The sequence below is a fragment of the Neophocaena asiaeorientalis genome, unplaced genomic scaffold, assembly GCF_003031525.2.
Source record: "Neophocaena asiaeorientalis asiaeorientalis breed wild unplaced genomic scaffold, Neophocaena_asiaeorientalis_V1.1 scaffold118, whole genome shotgun sequence".
Lineage (NCBI taxonomy): Eukaryota > Metazoa > Chordata > Mammalia > Artiodactyla > Phocoenidae > Neophocaena > Neophocaena asiaeorientalis.
Genome location: NW_020175528.1, coordinates 2,132,836 through 2,143,792, shown reverse-complemented (window position 1 = coordinate 2,143,792; position 10,957 = coordinate 2,132,836). Strand labels below are relative to the sequence as shown.

Sequence of the window (10,957 nt, the reverse complement as noted above, 5' to 3'; positions counted from 1 at the left end):
TTTTTTTTTTTTTTTTTTTTTTTTTTTTTTTTTTTTTTTTTATATAGCAAGTGTGTACATGTCAATCCCAAACTCTGTAACTCTCCCTACCCCAACCCTTCCTACCTGGTAACTGTAAGTTCTCTGTGAGTCTGTTTCTGTTTTGTAAATAAGTTCATTTGTAAAGCGATATCATGTGGTTATTTTTCTTTCTTACTAATCAACATTTTTTTTAGGATTCCATATTTTTAAAACTTTTTATTTAGAACTATTTCAAAGTTATAGAAGAGTTGCAAGAATAGTACCAAAAAACTATATACACTCCAATCATATCTTTTTAGCTATTTTTATTCTTGAATCATTTGTAAGTTGCAAACATTCTCTTCCACACCTAAATACTTTAGCATTTATTTCCTCAAAAAAAAAAAAAAAGCGTCTTCTCTTAGTATCCTTGTCTTTTAGAGAATCATACTAAAATATTTAGCAATAAAGCGATATGATCTGGGATTTGCTTTAAAATAATACAGGAGAGGATTTACATGAAACAAGATTGGCCAGCCATTGAGAACTGTTGAAGCTGGGCGAGGACTGTACAGGGGTTCATTAGACTAGCTTTTTCATATTGTACGCCTGTTTAAGATTTTCACGATAAGGTTTTAAAAGATTATGTTAATGAAAGACTTTAAAATGATATAAAATGCTTATGATATGATATTAAGTAAATAAAAAGAAGATACAAAATTGTCTATATTATCTCAACTATTAAAAAAATCGCCAGGCATAGATAAAAGACTGAAGGAATGCACGCCAAAATGTTAACATTCCAAATTAATTCAAAGTAGATATATATTACTTTTATAATTAGAAGTAAAAAATACAATTCAAAAAATAGAAAACAGAAAGTTGGCAATGGATTCAATTAAGATTCTTGTTAGAAGTCAAACAAAGTACATATATGGGTTGGACTGACCAATGGGCCCCCAGTTTGCAGCTTTTGTCTTAGAAAATGGGTCCACAAACTACGTCCTACAGGCCAATTTCGCTTGCCACCTGTTTTTGTACAACCTTCAAGCTGAGGATGGTTTTGACATCTTTAAATGACTGAAAAAATAAATCAATAGTAAAATAATATTTCATGACATGAAAATTAAATGAAATTCAAATTTCATTGTCCATAAGTGAAATTTTAGTGGGACACAGGCACAGCCAATCATTTCTGTATCTATGGCACTATGTGTGTATATGTATAAAATATATATAATTATTATTATACTTCATATTATATATTAGTATGTTTTTAATTTCATCTATAAAGAGTTCATAGAAATTTATTTTCTTTGTTGTTATATAAATACCTACATATCATCCTCAGTTTTGCCTTGATCCACAGAGCCTAAAATATTTACTATCTGGCCCTTTACGGAAAAAGTCTGCCAACCTCTGGCTTAGAACTGGGCTTCCCACGTGACCTAAAAGCACCTTGGTTTAGCAGAAAGTGCACTGGACTGGGAGTTAGCCGTGGCCACTTAACTCTCTGAGTGACCTGGAGAAATCAGAACTTCTCCGGGCCACAGTTTCCTCAATGACAGAATAAAGTGAGTCTAAGTTTCACACAGCAACTGAAGTCTGTGCTTCATGTTCCCGTAAGAGCCAAGCAAGAAGTACCGGCTGAGTAATATTCCATTGTATATATGTGACTCAGCCATAAAAAGAAACGAAACTGAGTTATTTGTAGTGAGGTGGATGGACCTAGAGTCTGTCATACAGAGTGAAGTAAGTCAGAAAGAGAAAAACAAATACCGTATGCTAACACAAATATATGGAATCTAAGAAAAAAAAATACAGGGCATGAAGAACCTAGGGGTAAGACGGTAATAAAGACACAGACCTACTAGAGAATGGACTTGAGGATACGGGCAGGAGGAAGGGTAAGCTGGGACAAAGTGAGAGTGGCGTGGACATATATACACTACCAAACGTAAAATAGATAGCTAGTGGGAAGCAGCCGCATAGCACAGGGAGATCAGCTGGTGCTTTGTGACCGCCTAGAGGGGTGAGATAGGGAGGGGGGGAGGGAGGGAGATGCAAGAGGGAGGAGATATGGGAACATATGTATATGTATAACTGATTCACTTTGTTATAAAGCAGAAACTAACACACCATTGTAAAGCAATTATACCCCAATAAAGATGTTAAAAAAAAAAGAAATACCGGATGATGGCGGCATCACGTGCTGGCGTGCCAGCAGGGGCGGTGCTCCTGGAGACCAAGGAATTCAAACCATCAGAATATCCACTGGGGATGGTTTGCTGGGCACTCAGACCAGGGCCTGGAAAGGTGGGTGAAGAGCAAGGAAGACAGGCTTTGGGGGCTCCAAAAGCAGAGCAGCACACCTGTGAGGGCAACATGACTTTGGGCAAAAGAGTTTCTAAAGTCTGCCGCTTAAAATGGGTATTTGGGGTGTATCTCCAGGCTGAGCTTTGTGGAAAACCAAAAGCATTTGGTCACAACCCATGTAAAAATCTGCTCATTTAAAGTTTAACCCAGCTCTAGTCAAGTGACGGCAGCAGGGCTGGGGTGTGGCCTCTGGCATCCTCAGCATGTAGAATAGGAGCCTTGGGATAGAGACTTCATAAGCTTCTGGGATAAATCACCCTTAAGGATGCCAATCTGTGGGCTTTTCATAAGAGTCAACGTGCGACAGTTAAGCCCTAAGGCCAAAATTGCGGCCGAACCAGACGGAACATGAGAGCACCCAGTCCCTACACAGCAGGCCCGCAGCCTGCATCTCGGGGGGCTCTCCCAGCCTCCTTTTACTCGTTGCAACCCCTCCCACTCCTCCCATGTACCCCAGGCCGCCAGCTTCAGGGTGCAGCACAGCAGCCTGCCTCCTGACTGCCCGCTTTGTTCCCTCCTTCTGATTTTCCACACACTCCTCCCCGCCTCCTCGCTGCCCTCTCCCCACTTTGCCTCCTAGATGGCCCTTCCACAGTGTTTCCCGAATATCCTGCATTTTCCGATCTTTCAGTGATGCCCCTCTCTTTCCCTACTAAAGGTCCCCCGCTTCCCTTCCACAGCTCAAGAAACAAGAGAAAAGGGGAAAAAATTACAAGGGCGCTGCCCTTCTGGGGTTTAACCACATTCTCAGCTGGTGGCTTTTGTTTTCTCGTCTCACCGACTTGTAAGGCCCTCGGGGCGGGGGCTCTACGGCATGCTCAGTGCTGGGGAAGATGGGCAGGACTGTGAGGGCCTCAGACAGGGTAGAAGATTTGAGCAGGGAAAAAAAAAAAAGAATTTCAAAATATCTATTTGGCAGCAATAAGCACAGGGTAAAGTAAGAGGTTCGTTTAATCATATAAAAAGCATCATGAAAGTCTTCACAGCATTCTATGAACGCAGAAAAAAATATTTATACTGGCATTTTAAAAACAAAACCGAACCAGAAAACAAACTTCCTCCACAGGCCAAATATAGTGACTGTAGAGCCAAATGCTAGTCTCAAACCCTGAACAGGAATAGCTGCAGAAGCGAGAAAGTCATTAAAGGAAAAGATGCAAAATGAATGACAAGATCAAAAGAGCCATCTTCTGGTCAATGAGATGTTTGGGCCATGGCAGTGCCACGCTGGGATCACCTAACAAAGACAAGGGCTTTGGCAATTGGTCTTTGATTTACCTGCTTCCCACAGAAGCAGAACAGCCAGCAGGGAGACCCCCACTGTCTGTCAGGGAAGGTGAAAAAGCAGAAGCATCTTGCCTGCATCACGAATTCAAATTTTTGCATTCAAGGCCTTCTCAACTTAACATCTGCTCATGAATGCGGAAGAGTGGCAACCGTTATGGAGGTCACCTGCTAGGCCAGGCAGACCAGCTCGGAGAAGGGCAGCCAGACATACGGTGGCTTATTAGGAACCAGGACATTTTGGGAAGGTGATTGAGGATGAGACACAGAGTCCCAGGGAAGAACCATCTTTTCCATTGGTTGAGATGCCCCCAAACTGAAGGCTAGCCTTCAGGAAACAGTATAAAAGGCCACTAAGAGAGCAGCATGCCATTCATCTCTTTCTGGAACAGAGAGGATATACAATTGTACCTGCCCATACAACCCCCTAGCCTTGTGAAAGTGGACATGAGCTTCACAGGGAATTTCGTGTCACATTTCCATTCTGCCTGGGTTGTAGTGGTGCTTGTCACACAGTAGATGCTCAACAAATATTTGAAGAAGTGAACTGAACAGTTGAAGCCCCTCCCCGCTGATGGGCTATATTCTACTACAAAGAACTAGAACATTCTTCATGCAGTGGAATGTTTTATGGCTAGTCAAAACCAAACAAAGTGTAGGGAGTCAGCCAGGCCACTTCTAATTTGTGATAAGCAAAGCCCACTAAATTGTGAATCAGTGTTAGAAGGTGCCTCTGAAACATTGAGAAGACTTTGAAGGGTCTTATGGTTTCTAAGGTGTAGAGCAAACCTATCCCTTTGTTCTTGGAGCTTCATTAGCCGACGAACCTAAAAGGCATGAAAGAGTTCTGCTTCCGAAGAATTTCCTTAGTATTATTTGTTCAAATAGCGAAAGAACGCTCCAAGCAGTGAGGTCTTTAGAAAGCCACCAACAGAGTTCTGCAGAAACTGAAGCGTCTGAGGTGTCAGAGGTCAAAGACAATTTACAGGCAAGGTGGGACAGACCCTTCCACCTCTTGCCTTTGAAAACAAAAATTAAAGGAAGTGGCTCTCTCAATGTTTTGCCACGAATTGAAGTTCTGGAGTTCTTAAGAAAAATAAAGCAACAGCCTTCCCAGAAATTTCCTTGCTCCGGGATTCCTTTCTTCCGTGGATTTCTTGGGCTAGCACTGAATCTGTCCCCAAGTTTCAATACCACCTAGGACTGCAAAGTCCAGAACTTCACTGCACCTTCTGAGGCCGTGTTGCGGTGGGTCTGGGTCAAAGGCAATGACTCTGCTGGCACTGAGTCCTGGGAATTTGACTAAAACCAGCCACGCGGGCCTGGCCCACGGTCTCGCTTCGGGGGCAGCTTACCTAAGTCAGGCTCAACGCACCAAGTCCTCAGAGCTGGCTCTGATATAATGGCAGTTACTCGTAGAAAGGAGTTTGTGGTCTGAGCATAAGCACCCCGCTTCCTGGTAACGCTCTCCATCAGCCCTTCCCCTGCCTGCATCCATGTCACCGTCCAGGTCTCCACCTAAACACCACTCCTCCGGAAGGAGTTCCCTGGCCAACCATTCTAAAGTTGCTCTTCGGGCTTCCCTGGTGGCGCAGTGGTTGAGAGTCCGCCTGCGGGTTCGTGCCCCGGTCCGGGAGGATCCCACGTGCCGCGGAGCGGCTGGGCCCGTGAGCCATGGCCGCTGAGCCTGCGCGTCCGGAGCCTGTGCTCCGCCAACGGGAGAGGCCACAGCGGTGAGAGGCCCGCGTACCGCAAAAAAAAATAAAATAAAATAAAGTGGCTCTTCGCCGCCCAACAACACACCCTTGTTTTTTTAAATTGTATCTTCTCTTTCTCCTTTGCACTTGTCTTCTCCAATTAATTGTTTACATATTTATTTTTGTGCCCCTGGCCCCTACCACTCCACCACACTAAGGGTGGGTCTATGAGAGGCAGGCCCTGGTCTCTCCTGCTCATTACTATATTTCTAGCCTCTGGAATATGCCTGGTATGTAGTACGTACTCAATATATTTGTTGAATTACCAAGAAAGCCATTAAGAACAGCATTTCCCTTGGAAGGGAGCTGCTAGAATGAACCATATGGTACCAAGGAACTCAAAGGCTTAGCGTATTAAAGAGAAGATCGTCTTTCTAGATCCATCTCCCCATATCAACCAGCCCTAAGATGTGGTCTGGGTACCCATTTCCTCTATGGGGGGGTCCATGGAAATCGCTGAGGTAGATCAACATCCCTCTAGTAGCAAGAGATGCCATCTTGGTAATCTCACTGAGTTAAGGCTTGGAAAAACAATTCCTATTCTCCGAAAAAAGAGTTGAGAATTTTAGACTACAAATCATTCAGGCAGAAAACCACAGATTTGCCCATTTTGTTTTGGTGGGAACAGGGCAGTTGTTTGCACGTTCTTCCTGTCGCACCTGCTCTGGCCTGCCCAGTGTAAACACCTTAGCCAAAAAGTATAAATGGGTTAAGCACTGCCTTTCCAACAATGAGAAGGGATAAGTGCCGTCCTCTACAACCGGCAGGAAATCCAATGATAATTGTAAATGGGTAAGTTTAGAAAAGCTTTGTGCCTGGTGAAATATGAAGGCAAAGCATTAAGGCGAAACACAACAAAGTAATAAATAATAATTATTCTTCCATTCACTGGTCTATTAATTACAACGACAGTGGTACAGTATACTTCCCAACAGTCTCATTTGGCTTTCAAGCTCCTTGACTTGGGTTTAAAATTCTTTTAGGAGAGGCCAAGAGCAACATAAATGAATAATGCCACAGAAAATCATGAGGTATGAAAACCTATAAGGTAACACAACCACGCTTGAGTTAAAAACAAAAGGATCGACATTTTACAGAGAAGAAATACACTGTTGAATCTCTCAGGCATTCAACTGCAGGGTAAAACAATTCCATTGAATCCATCTAATCTTGTGATTAAGATTCAAATGGGTTCAAAATGATTAATTTGTACCAGCCTATCAAAATAGAAGACATTGAGTTGTAATCTTTCCGGGCAGCAACAGTGTTTTAATTACAAATGCTGGGCTCATTATTTGCTCAAGAACGAGTGACAATTACCTTGATCCTACTGCAACAGTTAATGCTACTGATACTGAAATAAACAGGCAATGCTGAATCAGGGTTCCGACATTTCCCTTCAGTTTACGGTCCTCTGATTGATGCTATGTGCAAAATGTACTTAGTCTTTTTAAGTCACAGGCAAGAAGGAAAATGGCTCCCAAACAGCAAAAAAAAAAAAAAAGGTATTGCAGGAAGGATATTTCATGGCAAGCCCAGAGAACAAAATCACTGTGAGATGAATCACGTTCTAATATATTGAACCAGAGAAAAAACTCCAAGCAAAATATTTAAGTTGGCCTCAAAACAACAATACAACAACAGCAAATCTTTAGTCCATTCGAGGTTTGATGTGATAGACAGTGCTTTGGAATATTAGACAGACTGCTAAGATAAAGCAACTATTTACACAGATGGTTCTGCAGCTCAGTGTTCTACATACTGGAGCAAACCTCAGGGAGGTTTTGCGTTTGGCAGCATCTCCCTCCTAACACACCTACAAAGATGGTTGCACAGAGGCTCCATGTGCACTTATAGTTGGGGCTGGGGTGGGCTTGGGTTTGGGTCCTTCTCTACTGAGAGCTCGGAGGTTACCAATGGAGGAATCAGGCAAAAACAATAGCATAAGCATTTCCTGATTCTCAGAATTTCTGAGATATCTATTGTTTCAGTGGCGCTGGTGAACTCGTGATAATGAAACCACACCTTTGCACACAAGCCTTGACCAGCATTCTGGAGCACATGACAAAGAAAACCTTAATTTTGAAAGTGCTGAGCACAAAGGGGAAAAGAAAAAGCTCTTACTGTGCAAGGTTTCTATGTATAGAAATATGGCTTAATTCTTAAGGCTTGAAGACCGCATTTATAAACGTCTAAAACCAGTTCAGACTCTACATGAGAGGAAAAAGAACTGCAAAATTTTCATGAAACATTTTTTTTTAAAGACTATCTTTTGCATATCTGTTACTGCATTTTAAAATAAGATGTGGTTACTAAAGAAACAGGTTCTGGCCCAGTGTTAATTTGAAACTAAAATATATTTGAGAAGTTAAGCTCAAAGGAAAGAACCCATGAATTTATTTTGAAAAGTGCTAGAATTTGGTGCTTACAGAACCACAGCTGTATGGTTTGCAATGAACCATTCTAGGGACTCTGTTTCACTCAGTGAGGCTATTTTTCTTCTAACAGAGCCATCTATATTTACTATTTCCCCCTTTAAAATTGTGATCCCTCATCTCCCCAAATAATAGATATACAAATAATACATTTATTCTTGTACATTATCTAAAATTGATTTTGGAAGCCTCTAAGTTTTTATTTTCATCTCTCATATAACACGTTTAAAGACCGCTTCTTAAAATTTAAATATTTTAAATGTTTCTTATTAAGCTTATTTGCGCTGTTCAAAATTATCTCCAGAAACCCATTTATTTTTAGTTTCAAGCTAAAATGGAGCTGAATCCACAGACTTTTCAAAAAATTCTTTTGTGGTCTAATGGCGCCACACCTATCATATATATGATTTTTTAGGAGGAATCATCTCACTTTTATAGCAGAATCATTTTACAAGTTTATAAAAGCTATATATTTGTATAGTGTCTGAATAGGAAAGGCCATCCAACTGAATACCCTCCCCTCCCAATTACAACTGTCTTATTTAATTTGTTTTAAAAGTCATATTTTAATCTATTTAATGTTCTTGCTACATGGCTCAAAAAAAAACTATAAAACATGCAAATTTCAACCTACCTGTATGTATCACTTAATGCAGTGCTAGCATCACAAGACATTCAGCCATTTTTATGTAAAGCGATGGAGACCAACTGATTTCTCCGTCTTCTTGCTCTCAAGTTTTAGATGCAATTGTCACACACACACAAAACCATACGCAGAACAGCTTGAATGTACTGTGATCACGAGAACTGAATTTATCAACAGGAAAACAGGTTTGAAAAAAGAAGTTTCTCATCCAAGGTTTCTCTGAGGCTGCAACCAAGGAAGTAGCGTGTTGAATTTTTTTCCCTTCCTCCTCTGAGAGTTCAAAGCCTGGAGCTGACCACTGCAAAGGCCACTGTCACATCTGCTGAAAATCAAACCACTGATACCAGTACTGAAAACACAAATTTGAGAACCAAGTTGTTTGTACACCATGGAGTGCATAAGAGTTAAAAATAGATTCCACCTTGCCTCCTACCCGCATAATAAACATGTAAGTTTCAAGTGTTTAATTTGATATTCACATTAATTAACAATACAACATACATTATTTAAAAGACAGCAAATGCAAGAAGAAAGGGGAGACACCATCTGGTAGCAGAGTTTTGTTGTTGTTTTTGTTTTTAGGGTTTTTTTTTTTTTTGCCTTTGTTAAAAAAAAAAAAGGTAAAATTCTATTTTGAATGTGATGAAAAGCAAACATCCGGAAGCAAATGAATCGGAGCTGAAAGGTGATGCTGAAATAGCTAAGGCTGTCATGAGGCAAAAACAAGTCTTCGCTACCAGATGATATGGCATCCCGAGCATTTACATACTCACATCTGAAATACTAGGCAACGTGTAATGAATTCTATACACAGCATGCACACACACAGCACAAGCACGGCTAATCCTGCCTGCCATCTTAGGCTCGCAGAAGCAAGATACGCACTGCAGGCAGCACACGAGCACTGGGGAAGGAGGAGGCAAAGGACAGCTCACCTTAAATGCAGTGTCTGATTAATGTTGTAAGTGACATTGCATATCAGCCTCAGAGTCTTGGTTCAACTGGGTAGGAGGGAACAAAGAAAAATGTCATCAACTGGTGATGCAAGATGAGCCCAATCACTAAACACTGTTTAGCAAACTCCAAATTCTGCAACCAGACAGTAGAAGGCATTTCATACAGTTCAGCAGAGCTGCTGCACAATGAATGTGCCCTTCTGCTTCTGAGAATCAGACAGTCCTTTTGCTAAGGAAGAAAATAAGCTGGAACGAATACTGTCACATCTTCTGCTTGAAGAAAGCTTTCAATACAGTATGTATCTGTTTCGGGATGCATTTTATAGACTGTTAATTTCATAGAATGGCTAGCAACAATGACAAACACAAACCTTTTAAGCTACTGCAAAGTAAAGAATAATATTATAAAGGGTGTAGCATTTCTAGATTATTTTTCAGAATCCTAAATGGTGCCGGCAGGCTTGTAGAAGAATGCATGATCAGCTGTCTGTATCCGTGCTCTAACCTCTAACCACAAGCCGTGTAAATGTATTCTGCTAAATGTATCTGCGGTACAGAATGGCAGATACCTCCCCAGTCGGAATGGTATTAAAATGTGAATGAATTTGCTTAAACTTAAAAGCAGAATAAAAGCACTTACAGAAAAATAAACTGATGCTGAGTGCCTTTCGATGTATAGCTGACCATCACGAACGATAAAATAAAAGCTGTCCTTAGGACGCTGACCTAAATAATGTTAAGTCTTTCAACAGCATACTGTACTTGCTCAGAACCTAGGAAATGCAGAATGATTTTTCTCCTTCCTCCCCCTCCAAAAGCTAGAACGTAAAGTAACAAGCCGTTAACAGGAATACCATAAGGCTTTGTGTATATATATTGTACATAGTGTAAGGGAAGAAATGGTGTTGAGCTGACATGCAATGTTTCTTTGTTTTACTTTGAGGCTTAGCTACGCTCCCACGATGACATTGACATCACGGAGGTCAGGGCTGACACTGGGGTGCTATCTGTTTTATGAGTGAAATGTTTTCCGAAAATTAAATCTCATCTACTCAAACACCGAATTTCATGTCTTCTTCAATATCCCCTCCCTACTGCCGCTGCTCAAGATGGATGGGCTTTACTTTGCCTGTATGTAATAAATTGGAATCACCTTCTGTAGAGACTCCAATACATAATCGTAGGAATTAATTTTTTAAACGAAAAACCTTCAAGAATTCTTATACATCCCCTTTCAATCTTTCCTATCAACACACACACACACACACACACACACACACACACACACACACAGACGAAGCTCAAATTGCAATGAAATGTTTAACATGTGGAACAAAAAAATGTGGAAAGAGCTGCTTATTCAGGATTTTGAAGAAATGCCTAATAAGCAAAGACTGTTTTGCTACAAAACCAGTGTCACCATGTTGCCAAAGAGAGGAAAACAGAATAGCCTGCTAGCAAAATTTCCTCCAGATCCTGCCGGCAGGTAAAAATCAGAAAAGC

General features: G+C 41.1%; 1 protein-coding gene across 3 annotated transcripts in view; it reads right to left on the bottom strand.

Annotated features, from left to right (window-relative positions):
• ZBTB38 (zinc finger and BTB domain containing 38) overlaps positions 1-10,957 on the bottom strand; it is a 76,265-nt gene that overhangs the window by 47,450 nt on the left and 17,858 nt on the right. Inside the window, exon 3 of one of the 3 annotated variants that reach the window (XM_024769021.1) lies at positions 9,434-9,499. The exons of 1 other annotated variant lie outside the window; for it this stretch is intronic. The gene's annotated coding sequence lies outside the window, so the exon portion shown is untranslated. Of the gene's footprint in view, positions 1-8,486; positions 8,708-9,433; positions 9,500-10,957 lie in introns of those variants that run through there. One more of the 3 variants, XM_024769024.1, reaches the window with a different exon arrangement.